This window comes from Etheostoma cragini, chromosome 6, assembly GCF_013103735.1.
Source record: "Etheostoma cragini isolate CJK2018 chromosome 6, CSU_Ecrag_1.0, whole genome shotgun sequence".
In the NCBI taxonomy this organism is placed as follows: Eukaryota; Metazoa; Chordata; class Actinopteri; order Perciformes; family Percidae; genus Etheostoma; species Etheostoma cragini.
Window position 1 is genome coordinate 14,534,483 of NC_048412.1, and position 15,311 is coordinate 14,549,793.

Sequence of the window (15,311 nt, forward strand, 5' to 3'; positions counted from 1 at the left end):
TCCATGCAACCCCCTGCTGCGCACTCTTGAATTCCCACATACACACAGCATGCTAAGAAATCCATGCTGGGGCGGGATGGACTCTGTCAGATTGATGGAGATGTCCCCTTGGCACACTTTTTGTTTCCAACATCTTTTAAAAACATTGTTAAACAAAGACCCTCCCCATCACTCACAACAGTCTGTACATTATTTCTCTACCACCTCCTTGTCTCCATCCTGGACAGCCAGAGCAGCACATTGCTCCTGGACCATTCCATTTTAATGCTAAAGGGGTGTAACGTATGTGTCATTGTGTGAACAGTCATCAATGCCTGAAAGGGTTCTACAATGACAGAAGGGGTTTTTCTTTGGGAGCCGGGGCTTTAAACTGGACAGCAGGAAGTGAAGGCCACTGTATGCCTCTTGCATGATGCTAGCGAGCATCACTGTGGCTTTTGCAAACATTGAGGTCTGCAGTAGTTCCAGCCGTGTGCAGCTTGCGGTTTGTGCAACCAACAGTTCTGTCATGTTTTCTTCCTTCAACGACTTGTGTTTTATTGTGTGTGACTTAATGACTCTTACTGTGCAGATATGTACATTTCAAGATAAAGACCCTGTGGTGAACACAAGCTTGATTATTTAAATAGCGCCAAACTAGTAACAAAGACTTGTCTCTATGCAATGCTTAAGAGACCATTCCCTCTTGAACACGTCTCTTGTATCTCTACAGTATTGCTCACAACCACCCACATTAGACGAAAATATTAAGTTCACATTCTTCAATTATTAACCAGCTGCATAAGAGACTTTACATTGATTGGCTCTTTCTCACATGCTGTCCTGTGTCCATTTAAGCAGAAAGGTGTAATGGAATATGGTGTTATATCTAACAGTGACTGTAAAAGAATATGGCTCTGGCATAGTAATAGCTAATGTGTGGCAGTTAAAGGAGAAGTTGCTTACAAAAAGATGCACTTACATGGGGTTGTCCAACAGAATGCTGTGTGACATCTTGAGTTTTTTGCAATTGTTAAACATACAGGCAACATGATGCATTGGTTTTCCTGGTTACCATTAGCTATTAGTGTTATATTAGGTACATGCTGAAACCTTGAGGGAAGATACTGATCGGAGGCTCTACCCATTTGGTTTCTCCACTCCAATGACTCAGGTGTTGACCTTCTTCTATCTTTACCTGCAGAACCATATGAAGGGAGAACACAGCGCTATCCTGGGAAATTACTCTGTTGACAGACGGCACTTTGAGACTTTGTTAGCACAACCACCCGGCCAAGTGCCTCTCCAGGCTGATCGAACGGATCAACTCGCCATGACAGCAGAATCACAGGCATGAGGTAAAGAAGAGCTTTTTACGTTTTCATTCAATCGCTGCACATCCCCGAATACCCTTGTGGCTTTGTGTTTTTATGTATTAGCACCTTTAAGCGTGTGCACGGGAAAATGTCTAGGTGTGTCTCTTCATTTTATATATGTTTATTCGTTGTGTGTGTGTCTTAATTAGGGAATTGTACTGTATGTAATATGTGTCCATATTGATATATACTTTTATGTATATATTTCTATGTTTTGGTAATTGTAATAATGCAAATGTTTGTGTGTTTATATGTGTGTGTGCATTTCTGTCTCCCTGCCTGTGTGTGTTTGTTGGTGCGCTTCAGGCAGGGAAAAAATGTCTGTGTTGAGGAGAAAGAAGAGGTAGAGGAGGTGTAAGTCGGAGACTGCAAGTAAACAACCTGCAGTGGCTACAGCAAGTGTCAGTCTTCCTGCCTCTCTTCCACTGCTTCCGCGCCTTTCTCCTTTACTTTTCACCCCTGCGCTTAAACAAACACACAGCGATTGTGCTGCCAAGTTACCGAAGAACTCGTTCAGCAAACGTCCGGGCTTCGCATCTCTGCTCAGCTTTTTTGTGCCTAAATTGATAATTGAATTGACTATCGCCATGTAATCAATTAGAGTGTTCTTCCCAGGCTTCAAATCAAACAGTTAATTGGCTTGTGCCACAGAGAGGCTGAGACGGCGAGAGCAGACTAGTGCAGGAGGGACTGTTGGATTACTACAGATGGGCTCAGACCTATTTGCATTGTGTCTGAGTTTAAGTCCTTGATTGCCTTTCTGGTTCAGAAATTGCTTGGGTGCGAGCAGCACACAGGTTGGGATTGGACCTCTGTGACTAATCCTGCCGGTTTTAGTGACGAGGGCAGGAATACATATTGAGCACACACAGTGGGTAATCTCTCTGCTTTGATCCCAATCTTTCAGACAGATGCATGAAGCTTTCTCTTCCATTAAACACGCTTTGTTACTTTTCATCCAATGTCCGGGAAAATTCTTTCCCACCTGCAGTCAGCACTGCTTTGTCCGGGCACACAGAGAGCAAAGCATTTCAAGTCCAAACAACCCTGCCTTATTGATCCACCCCACACCTTATTCCGTTTTGTCCTCTAAAACATGCCTTTTCAGTCGGTTGACTTCTATTCAAAGCTATCCAGTGAGACCTGTGTCAATGGGGAAGCTTGACTTCCTTCCATAGCTCTGAAAGCCCCCTGGGGGCTAAGCATAGGCTGCTAGCCCTTGACAGGCAGGGGACTAATAGGCCGGATAGGATTGGATAAAAGAAGAGGGAAGGTGGTGAAAAAAAAAAAAAAAAAAAAAAGTTTTAAGACCAGGACATCTGCTTTTGTGGTGATGAGCATCAATGCCTGAAGGAACCCTGTTGGGCCCCTTTTCATATGGCTGTCCTACATATGGGTTTCATATTTCACAGTCAGTCATTGGGCCATAGCCCAGGCCACTATTCTGTCTCCCCGCATGGTTTCCAGCCGTTAAGAAGAGCAGCAAGATTACTTTTATTTCTCCTGAGCAATGTGGCTAATAAATGACCAGGCTTGACCCAGAGGATTTGGGCATGCACCCCCCACCTTACTTAATGAAGGTATGGAAGAAGAGGGGGCTCTGTGGGAATGTTACTGTTGAGAAAAATGTCCAAGAAATGGGTCAGTGCATGGCTGCAGTGACATGCTCCCAGGGTGATTAATTATTAAAGTGACTAATACTACATTTGCCTGGCAGCACTGGGGGCTTCAGTCCACATTGATGAAACCATAACAATAATCAGCCCGGCTTGCTGTATCTTTTATATCTATCTACCCATCTTTTACTTCTCCCTGTCTCCCCAATTTCCCCTTAATTCCCACTCCTATTATTTTGCCCTTACAGACCTGTTTTCCCCTTCTATCTCTCTTTCACTTGACGAACCCAGAACTCATTATCTAATTATGCCTTTTCCACTCATTCTCCCTATCTCTTTCCCTCCCTTTCTTCTGCCTCTTTCAGCCTCTATTCTTGTTTCTCTTCCATCAGTGGCATAGCCTCCATCTAGAAGTGTGCTCCTTGATGAGAAATGTGAAGGCCAGCATCTATAATATCAGTGCTGATGGAAACAAGCCACTCTTTTCTAACTCTGCTTCTCCTCCGCCTTTTGCTAGACTTCGGCTGCCTTAAGGTAGCATATGGCATTCTCTCAGACTGCAGGACTCGATGGCCTCCCACACAACACTGTGCATCCATCTCTCCCTCACTCGCAGCTCCTTTATGGGCTCTCCAACAGTTATTTTCTCCTGTACCCTTCTCCCCTGATATTGTGCAGAGCCCCGTCCCTCCACATTCTATGCCACACAGCCACACTTCAGTAATGTTCACTGCAGAGATGGCTCAGGTCTGGCAGTTGGTTAGAGGAGGGCGGTCGAGTCTGTAAGGCACAGTCATTAGTTAAATATTAGCCATGCTGTGCTCTATTCCCCCAACATCCAGGGGAGGGGTGCAAGACTCATACCCTTCCAAAACAATGGGCCATAAGGGGATGGCTTTGTGCCCTCATGGTCACGCGTACGCACACACACACACACACACACACACACACACACACACACACACACACACACACACACACACACACAAAATACGCTCTTCCTTCCAAACCCATACAGATGGTGATCTCTTTGTTTTTTTGTACATTAGGTGCATTGAATCATACCCCTTGAGGGATGTGTTAACCTTTCCAAGGTACAAGCAGAAGGTGTAACAACAATGAAGGTGGGGTCACAAACAACAATAGACAGGGCCCACAATCACACAGGTATACAAAGGAAAACATGATAGACCTAATGGATGTGTTGTGCCCCCAGATGTAGAAAGGAAGGTCCCATACCAAAGTTGAACAGATGGTTACACACAGTGGAGGTTGTGAAAGCACATATCTACGCACATTTCTTTTTTTATATTATGGCAAGAGGAAGGTGAACAGTCATTCCCTGCCTGGCAAAAGTAACAGTCAAAAAGCTGAATACACGGAGGTAGGTATTGCTTGCTTGGGTATTTCTGACATTAACTGCCGCATCTTTTAAATTACAGGCAGGCAGCTGTTTGACGTTTCTGATTTCAAACAATCAATCAATCAATTTTATTTGTCACATGAAATTGTACAAGGTACAATTCCAGTGAAATGTAATCCCATCAGCTCTTTTAAGTTGATGATTCATCATAGAATGGGGGTGGGGAGTCTTTCCTGAGCATGTGTTTGCCTGGTGTATCCAGTATCTTCTTCCCAAGCTCAACAGGGAGAAAGGGTGGTTTGGATCTTTAATGATTCTCCTAGTCTTTTTCTTGCAATGCGTGGTGTAAACGTCCTTTAGTAATATGTCCTTCTGTATGTTCAGCTGATCAAAGAATCATTATCTGCAGGGCATTGTGGTCCTGTTTGGTGTTGTTCCCATACCAGGCAGTGATGTTCCCTATCAGGACGCTCTGATTAAATGGGACGGTTCTGTGCAGGCCAAAAGGAACAGCATATATCCTCCAAATGATTGGTCTGAATAGAAAAAGTTGTAAAGATAAAGGGGTATTGTAGAGGTTGTTTTGCTTCCGGATTGAGACCAAGTCTTTGATGATTATAATGAGAACACTGCAGACACCATATCGGTCAGAGTGTGAGGTCTTCCTAGGAGCGATTCTCTCTCTCTCTCTCTCTCTCTCTCTCTCTCTCTCTCTCTCTCTCTCTCTCTCTCTCTCTCTCTCTCTCTCTCTCTCCCCCCCCCCTCCAAGGCGTATGGTGTAGGAGCCACAAGGCTGAAGGGTGTGTGGAATTCTTGCTGCGAGACTCGGAGATCATCGCTGCTCTGCCCAGGAAGCCTCTGGTCAGACAACAACTATCTCAGCACACTTCCTCTCTTCTCATGTTGTTCTGCTCACTTCCTTTTCCTGTTCTCTCTTTGTTTACCTCCTTCACTTTTAATGTGAAATGTAAAAACATTAAATGAACCATGAGCTTGGAAAAAATAATAATGGAATATAACAACAATAGTGATTACAACATTAACACAGAGTAAAAGTAGTTGTTAAGCAGTATCTGCTTTTTAATTTATGTACTGTAAGTTCCATTTCATTTCCATCATGTGGTACTCCACTCTTCAGGTAACTAAAAGCAGATGGCACAGAAATTGGAATGGGGTGTGATTCCTAACTTACTAGTCCAAGTCTTTTTTTTTTTTTTTTTTTTTTTTTTTTTTTTAATCTGGCTGCACCAAAACAGTCACCTGGTGTCTCTCTGAGTTTTTTTCTTCAGAGAGGCGGTTGAAGTCAGGTATTTGAGCTGGTGACAAAACGTGCCACTATGGCTAGCTTTTAGAACCACAGTGAGGAATACCCGAAGGCACACATTCACCCACCTCCTGTTCCTGAGTTGAACCTGAGACTGTATCTACGGTGCGATATCACCGTACTTGGTTTAACAAAAATAGACCAGTCCACATCAATATAAATGTATAGATATATGGATAGATTATGATCTATGATCTTTTACTGCTGTTGCCACACCCATATGATTTCAGCTTTGCTCTTTATCGTTCCCTAGAGTCCCCAGCAGAGTCAACTGGGCAGGCACAGGTGTGAGCAATTAGTCGGTTTCAGTAATGTACTCGCTTGCTCTCAGCTCTTTGCTCTCCTGAGTCCCAAACGCGGCCCATTGGGCAGGCAACAGTGCAATTAGTTCAATGTGGTAGCTTTGATTCATCCAGCAGCAGCCCCCAATGCACATTCTCACTACAATAAAACAAATTCTCACTACAATAAAACACAGCCACAGAAGTTTTGCAATGCATTTAATGAATCCACAGTGTCAGCCTAAAATACACTGTCTGTAGGCAGCCCAGAATAGTGATCTTTCTTTTGAGACAGTTGTAATTGCTTCAATTACAGGTTTAGATTTCTCTGAAACATTTCACTTGTAGATTGAGAAAAGACCTGATGCTCGATTAACAATTTCCAGTTATTGATTACCAGAGATGGCAAAAGTACTCACTTTCCGTACTTAAGTAGAAGTAACAAAGTACAGGCTTGGAAATTTACTTAAAGTATAAAAGTGAAAGTAGCCTTGTCAATTTTTTATGCAAATCTACCTGGAGCACTCAAATGTTACTAGAGAGCACGCTGAGGAACTTCAGTGGACATGGAGGACACGTCTTTATATGGCAAAGGCTACATTTTAAATGGATGTCAGCCAATAGGCCTAAAACATAACATATATGATTATAATGACAGAAACTGGGACTCTAGGTTAATAAGATTCTGACTTATTAGCAAGATATGAATTCAGTTGTGATTCTGTGAGAAGTCACAGATCCGGTTTTTATTTTTAATCTTTCCCCCTAACATATAAATGAATCTACATGTTTGTGTGTGCTCAAATATGGCTTCTGGAAATAAAATAAAGGATTAAAATATGAATGACTAAACAGATATTAATGAAGAAGTTCCTCAGCACATTGGCCAGGAGTCCTTCTTGATGCCTACTGTCTCAAACATCTCTCTCAGATAAGGCTGAGGATGATGGGAATGTCTTGCTGTTTTCTTCATTTCCAACCATGTCGCCCTCCATACTACTATGTGCTAACGTTAGCGCCCTCCATACTATGTGCTAACGTTAGTGCCATCAAGTCGCACTGATTTGCTGTGAATTAATGCAGAATGCTGAATCTGTTGAGTTGTCTTAGTAGTGCGTCAACTGCAACGTAGAGTAGATATATTTCCATCCATTTAGACTGAATATGGTATTGATGACGTAAACAATAATAAGAATAACTCCTGTGAAATGATGTGAAAGTTGAGAACTCGATTAGGACTGGATTAAACCTGATTCTGGTGTCCAATTTGGCCCCAGGTGTGTCTGTTAAAACAGACGGAGACAACTTCAGATCAACTTGTCAATTGAATTACAGAATCTGAAGTTTGGCCCCCCAAAAAAAACTCATGCGAATAAAGCTAGTGAAAGTGTTGATGCTTCATTAAGACCAACGTGCAACCTAGCTAACGGGTGAAGAACACACCAAAACCACAAGCTAACTTACTTTAAATGTGAAGAACTATAGACCAGTAACAGGCTTAAGTGAACTGACAACATGAGTTATACGACTTACAGTTGTCAAAGAGGCAGACACACAATCTCAGCTGGTTATCCTCCGGACAGCTTTTCATTTCTCTCACTTTTTTCTCCGTGTGGCGCACGCACCCGCTCGCGGTATGAGGCGCGTGTCCGCGCTATTGTCCGACAGGACAACCTCTTGTACAAAACGAAAGTAACGAGCCAATTTTGTAAAATGTAAGGAGTAGAAAGTACCGATATTTGGGTTAAAATGTAAGGAGTAGAAGTATAAAGTCGCCACAAAAATAAATAGTAAAGTAAAGTAAAAATATCAGAAAAATCTACTTGAGTACAGTAACGAAGTATTTGTACTTCGTTACTTCCCATCTCTGTTGATTACCAAAAACGCTAATTGACTAATTGTTATGTCGCCGTACCGGCAACAGCCGTGGCTTTATGTTTACGGGTTGTCTGTCTGTCCGACCCGTTTTGAATTTCTTCAAATTTGGCACAAACGTCCACACTGATTACATTTTGTTGGTCAAACGTCAATGTGACCACACAGGTTAATAACTCAAGAATTCCTACACAAATTATGACAATGTTTCACAGAAATGTATAATAGGATAAAATTATGAAGTAATGCCATTATATATCCAAAAGTTCAAAGGTCACCTTTTACTGTGACATAATGTTCTGCAAAAATGCTTCCCTGGCCATTATTTAACTCAATAACTACTTTTCTTATTTTCTTTCTTGCCGGGAATTAGATGAAATGATAGATACCACTCTCATATCTATCTGTAAAATATAAAGCACATTAGATGTTAGCTTAGCTTAGCATGATAACAGGAAACGTTGGTAAACTGTTAGCCTGGCCCTGTTAAAAGGTAACACAAATCTGCCTGACAGCCTTTTGAATGCTTAATTAAAACATAATATCTTGATTGTTTCATCTACAAAAACCGTGTAAAATGACAAATTGTGTTTTTAAAAAATCATGTGCTGCAATACTTCTGAGCTGGGGACTTCCAGTGACTCCCTGGATTCTCCACTGATTGCCTCGCAACCTCACGGTGACAAAACTTTTCAGTTTTTGTACAGATCACACCTACAAGATATAACGTGTACATTAGTGAGCTATGTTAGTCATTATATGTGTTTTACAACATATCCTTTAAGCCTGGCTCCCCCAACCCTAACCCTTTATTTACTAGCCCATTTTTATACGTTTTCTATACTTTGTGATGGGAGTTTAATGTTTTGTAGAAATGGTTTTAAAATAATTTTGGAGCAATAGAAATCAGAGTTCCCACATTTTCTACATCAATACTCAGTTCAATGGCCTCAAATATTTATGTATTAAAATATCTGGCATGTTTGTTTGGTAGTCTACAATATCCCAAGCCTGACTGTGAAGATTTAAACATAGAGCACGTGAGCCTACAAGGCAGCGCTGATACATAGCACACTTACCGCATTCACAGTAGTTGAGGCGCAATCCCTCGCCCACATGGCGTGTATTTGCCGATTCACACGTGCACACTCCATAGCATCTCCATACACACATGTTCATATCATTTTAATTAATTAGTGTTCAGCTGCACAGAAAGCCCTCAGTTACACACACACACACACACACACACACACACACACACTTAAAATAAGCATATTGCACGGAATAAACTGGTTAAGCTAAATGCATGTAATACATAGTTTACATTGAGAAAATAAAAAAAAATCAGCATCTTTCTTACCATGTGGGGTTTCCTTACATGCATATACTCCACTTGAGGTCAAAACTATACCTAACCACCCACCCAGCACACCCGCTCTGACTACCTTGCGAGATCAGGAATGCATAGCCTGTAATGTTCCTCACTGTGTGCACTGTTTATGCAGCCTGCACAATCATTCAAATAACCTTGATTACTTTATTTCAATGTGTTTTTGTGTGTGTGTGTGTGTGGGGGGAAAGAGAGAGAGACCAGTTACAGTGGTAATAAAGTGTTTCTTGGCACTTTTAATTTCTGTCGATTATGACCGCATGTGCAGCCTGGCTTATTTGTTATTATATCATCAGGTCTGTGTTTATTTTAGTAAGGCTTATAATGAATGGCACTATTAGAGGGCTGAATTCAGGAATGTGCACAGGCGGAACAGCAGTGATTGCCCATTCAGGTTTTCCACCCTGTTTTCTTAAGGGGTGTGCGTTGGAGGGTAGTGGAGGGGTCTCAGGACCGATTCACATAATTAAAAAAGTCCGACCATCCATGCTCAGTTTGTTTCTTTTTATGTTTGTCGCTGGAAGGGAACCATTGCATGAATGTGCTTGTTATTCTAACATCATAGTGCTGGGCCTAAACAGTTCACTGCAGCAAAGCAAAAAACTCAACATGAGAAATGTTGATCATAACTCATTCAATCCAATAATTTAAATCAAGTCAACTGTTATTTATCACACTTCTCCTAAGGGTATTCAACTTACCTTTTGAAATAAGAGCAGACTCAAATGTTGTGTGATGGCATAGTGGTCAATGCAACTTTAATCAGCACAGTCTCCTTTATCTTTGCTAGTTTTCTCACACTTTTGCAATTAAGCAAGAATTTCTTTTGAAGTGGATTGCCCCGTCTTTCTCACTGCTTTTGTCTGTAGTTATTCAAATGAAAGCGTAGCGACCTGGCACACCACCCTGTATTGTGCCTTCTGAGTTTATACCACTGCTATAGAGCATAAACAAAGACTGTTTAATTATGTGCCTTGCACTTTATTATTCCTTAACTCATACTTAACACACACACAGGCATGCATCCATGCACTCATGCACGCACACACCAGCATCCCTCTTGAACACACACAACACTGCCTCCGTTAGTCTTGTTGAATAATGAGGCTCTTGCTCGGCTTGAACAAACTGCAACGGGGGCCAACTTGCGTCTGTGCATGCACTTGTGATTGTGTGTATTTGTGTATCTTTTTTGATGCTGATGAGGGGGAAGAGCTTGTTAAGAAAAAAAAAAATGTTTTCTTGGCCAGAAAACGGCAGCTTTTTGCTAACTGGCCTTTTTTTCAGGATAACAAAGGGAAGCAGAGATATGCAACATTTAAGATCTTAAACTGGTGAAAACTCCTCCATTTTTAAACATATGCAGGCCCATGTGCTGATGTCTTTTGTCTTAACTGCTTGCTTTTCTCTAACTTTGCTCCCTCCTTGTCCCTTTGACAACTTTGGCCCAGTAAACTCTAGGCCAGTCACCATGGAGACCTGCCCTCAAGTGGCGTGGGAGTGGTGCGGGTCAGGGGAGGTCAAGCCGAGGGACTGTTTTGGCAAACTGAGCACGCTTCATTAGGCCTTTTGGCTTGGGGTTCATTAAAACTGCAGGAGAGGACATTCCAGGACTCTATTAACCAAGCAGGCTTGTGACATGCTGTCAGGGCAACAGATTTAAAACATCTTGCGTTTAACAGCCGTGTGCCCCCCCCCCCCCCTCAAAAAACACAAAGGCACAACTCTACACTGAGACAAAACATACTTGCACATGCACAAAAACAAGTGTATTTATATACACGTGCACAAACACTGAAATCCACAGGAACACACACGCTCACTCTCACGACTCCCTATGTCTTCTGCGACACTTCTGCCACACTCTTCCACACACACCCTCACTCACACACACAATGGCCTCCATCTGTTGGCCCGTTAAACTTTCCCTGGCGGTCCTCTGGGGGTTGTGAGTCTGCAGGTGGAGGGGAACCATAGTCACCCTGCCATTGCTCCTGTGACACCTTCAGATCAAAATAGATGGTGAGAAGGAAGGCAGGAAAAGGTGGGAGTGCAAGGATGTTTTGGGAGTAAAGGAATGAAAACAAATAGATTTCATTAAGTGTTATAGGGGTAGGTTAAGGATGAGGACATGGTGGGAGGAAGTTGTATGGGTGGAAATAAAATGGTGGAAGGCGCAGGGGAAGAAAAAAAAAAACGACATGCTTTGCAGCCTGCTAGCAGTCCATATATTTTTAATCTTATTGTTCAAGTGGAGCACATGCCAGATAATAGAGCTGAAATGACTTCGAGAATCCTATCAGATCAAGCCACACAATATGAGTAAATGAAAACACTTTGGTTAGATCAAAATGCAAGCTATGGCACTTCAAAGGGAGCCTGTCAGATCAGTGCTTTTAGCTGTCCGCTGTATAAGCAGGTATAACTGGATTATCCTTGTTTCGGTTGGCAAGCCTTATCATGTCGGCTCTGTGGTTGGTCAGTTAAAACTGGGCAGATTACAGTTTGCACAGAAGAGGTTTAGCCTCGTTTGCAACCCTGATATGTCAATTAAAATGGATTTTTTTTTAAAATAGGACGGGCAGGATGGCAAACTCCACCTCAGCAAAGCCATAAGCCCATCTGTTGGCAGAGGTGTATTTGGGCCTGATTGTGTGTTTTTAAATGGCTGTGCGCTCTTGTTCTTCTATCCCTGTGAGAACCAGTTTCAGCCTTTCAGAATGAGGATGTGTTTGAGAAGTGAGGTCATTTTGGCCTGTGATCAGTTTTGAAAAGGCTATAAAAGGTATAAGGATACACACACTTCCCTGCTTCTTGGAAAATTATTTGATTGCTTTACGACATTCGCTGAAAAAAATAAGATGTCATAAAAAGGAAAACGTTTGGAATGGACTAACAGACTTTTAGACGGGTATTTCTGCAGCATATTGTGCAACATCACACCACCCTAATCTGTACTGCATTGTGCTTTTGATCATTTTATTTTATGAAATGGCTTGGTCTGTGGCAGGTAATGTGTTTTGGTTAATCTGAAGTAGCCTATGGGCTTCATGCCCTGTAGCTGGTCAGTTTTGTGTGATGGTTGAAGTCGATAAAATATGAGGCAAATATAAGGCTTGCAGGTGGCAAGCTATTTCGTCTTGCAGTACAAGGATATAGATTTCTTAGATATTTTGCAGTATGTGGTTTACTTTTTATAGGTAAATTTGGTCATTATTCAAGTTTAATTTAAATTTACTTTTTGATACGGTCCAAGGCACAAAGCTCATATTGCACAAAGCTGAAGCATAACTTTACGATATCAAACAGTCCAATTTTGATAGAAATGGCAAATAAGATCTCACCTCAACAACCACAACACTGTGTTTTGAAGAAAAGATTGGCTTAATGCTAAACTACAATGATTAACCTTTGGGCAACAATGCTGAATTGTGGCTCTCAATTCAAAACCTACTGTATAAAGTGCACTGAATTGAGAGCCTGTCTTAATAGAAGCTTTGTCTTGGGTGTCAGGTTGAGGTGACAAAACTCCTACACTGTCTCCTCGCTCAGTAAAAATCACATAATGTAAACGGAATTTCAATCTGTGAATCACTCCTTTTGAAAAGTGCATTGAATGACCTTCTTCAGTAATAATAATTTTAAAAAAAAATCTCATTCTCCTGAGGTAAAAAATGCAAAATCTTCACCTCTGGTAACACTAATACTTTGAGGGAAAGTCAAAGAGTAACAGTACTGCTGACCTCTGCTCACTCTAGTAACCACTGTTAATGGTTGGGAGAAGGATGCAGGTTTTTTTATGATCAACAAGAACGAAGATGTTTGTGGAGAACATACACGTTTGTGTGAATGTGTGTGAGAAGTGCATGTGGGTGTATTTGCGGACAGCAGAACATAAATAATAGAACACAAGTGTTTTGTTATTAAAGTGGCCTTTTATTGCTTAATAGCTTTTGTTAAAGGCTTGCTTTGGATCCATTCAATATTGTTTTCTTTCCATTTCTTGTTTTTGCCCCCATTTTTTGCACAGCCAGATTTAGCTCAGTTTCATCCTCTAATCCTTCTGTTTTGTTACTGACACTGTGAGAACAGCCTGGGCTGTGTGGCTCAGCTCAGGCTGTCAAAGCCTATAACATCTCTCACCAAGATCAGGTTATTGCCTGAGCTATGTATGTATGAATGTATGAATGAATGAAGGACTAGGATACACAAAAGTGGATACAACAATTGTCTTTTCTGACCTCAAATTTCACATGTCAGTTCCATCCACCACCATGTTCTCTGCTTCGCTCTTACACTCAAGTTTGTGGGCCGTGGACGGACAGTTCGGCATGAATATCAGTGGCACAGAGTAAAGCGCTGGGAATTGGATGAGTAAGAGCGAGGGAGGCGTCAGCACTTTCCCTCACATGCATTTTCACTCAGCCGGATTGAGTCTTATTATCTGACCCTGCTCCTCTTTTCCTTCAGTGACCTAATAATATTATTTCAGCTATCCAGCCTCTGACCTCATGACTTCACACAGGAATCTGTTAGATGAAGAGTTTCTCAGAAAAGCCTGGTGCTTAGCTTTTTCTTCCTTGGCCCCGGTGTGATCAAATGCACTAGCAGAAACTTAGTCTTTATTTTTATGGTCTCCTCATGCTGTTAATTCACCGACACAAGTATCTGTATAAAACCTCATCAACAAGATCTCATTTGATTGGTCCACAGTATTTGTTTGTAATTAACAGCGGAATCAAAGTCACAATATCAGTGAATTAACATGGTTATGTAGGAGCTTGTTAGGCAGCTGAGGTAAATGGGAGAGATTTGGGAAATAATCCTTGCCCAATCTGGACACCACAGCTGGTTGTCTCAAGCCGCTCTCTCTCTATACACACACACACACAGGTCTGAACTCCATGTTGCTGCCAACATGCATGGGGACACAGGGATGGGGATTGAAAGGAAACAGCAAAGAGTGTGTCGGTGTGTTTAATTGGGTCTTTCCAAATCCGTCTTAACACCGATACATGTCTATCCACATGCTCCAGCATCACTCGGTTTACAGATCACCCAAAGCAAAACAACAGAGAATCTCTCCTTGCAAACTTACCAGCAGTGGGACAAGGTTTCTCTCCCTATTCAGACTTCATCACTATAGCAGACTTTTGAGGGAAGTGCTGCTGAAGGGAATTAAGCAGTTATCTATGCTGTCAGACTTTGGAATGTCCTCTTATCTCTGTTTGCTACTGTTATTTTAGTGATGCCTGTAATTGTCCTTTCTGGTTTCTGGTGGTGCATGCTCTTAGTCTGCGGCCGTCTGTTAAATCTCCTTCTCCTGTGGTTGACTGGGAGCCAGATTTGCCGGGGGGAAAAAAACAAAACATGTTGACCTTGTCTACAGATTTAGAACACAGAAGCATCACTGATATGGCAGCTGTACTGTGGCAGGCAACAGAAGCCGGGGCTCCAATCAGATCATCGGGTCAGATGGCTGTAGTTAATGCCAAGGCTCAGAGTGTGGATGTCATACTCTCCAGCTCGACACACAAAGATCATTTTTGCAGGCCTTTGTCGAGAGCCCTCTGTAGTCTTGAAGGGTTACTAAGGCCCTGTTTCATTAAATTAACCACTTCCTAAGAACTGTGGGCGCTGAACTAGTTAAATCCTCCTCTTGGTGTGGATTGCCAACACAAATCCTGTACACACCCATAGGCATACACAGAAACTCAAAACAACTAACAATATCGCATGCAGTCTCACTCCTGCTCCACTTTTGTGAATCAATCTCCTGGACATGACCCTATCTTTCCCTCTTCCACATATTGTGTTGCTTTCCACCGTAGTGCTTATTACTTTCTTTGATTAATCTTCCTCTTTGCTTTCCTTGCTGCACTGGTCTGAGTCAGTAGACTTCCTGTTGGTTTTCAAAACAACTCTTCATGTCAGCCTTCCTTCCTCCCATCTCCCCCCTTCCCCTGCTCCTCCCTCGTCTTCTATTCATCACTCTTCAGCCCATTTTACAGTATCTTTCCTTCTCCTTCCGCCATCCGTTTCTTTTGCTCCATTACCTTGCTTGTTCGTGTCCCCTTCATCTCACCCTCTGCCTGTCCAACCTCCTG

At 42.1% G+C, this 15,311-nt stretch overlaps 1 protein-coding gene across 1 annotated transcript in view; it reads left to right on the forward strand.

The window, feature by feature from the left end:
* The first annotated feature begins 5,126 nt into the window (after window positions 1-5,126).
* Window positions 5,127-15,311, forward strand: part of nphs1 (NPHS1 adhesion molecule, nephrin) — a 53,359-nt gene continuing 43,174 nt past the window's right edge. Inside the window, exon 1 of the mRNA XM_034874836.1 lies at window positions 5,127-5,195. The gene's annotated coding sequence lies outside the window, so the exon portion shown is untranslated. The remainder of the gene's footprint in view (window positions 5,196-15,311) is intronic.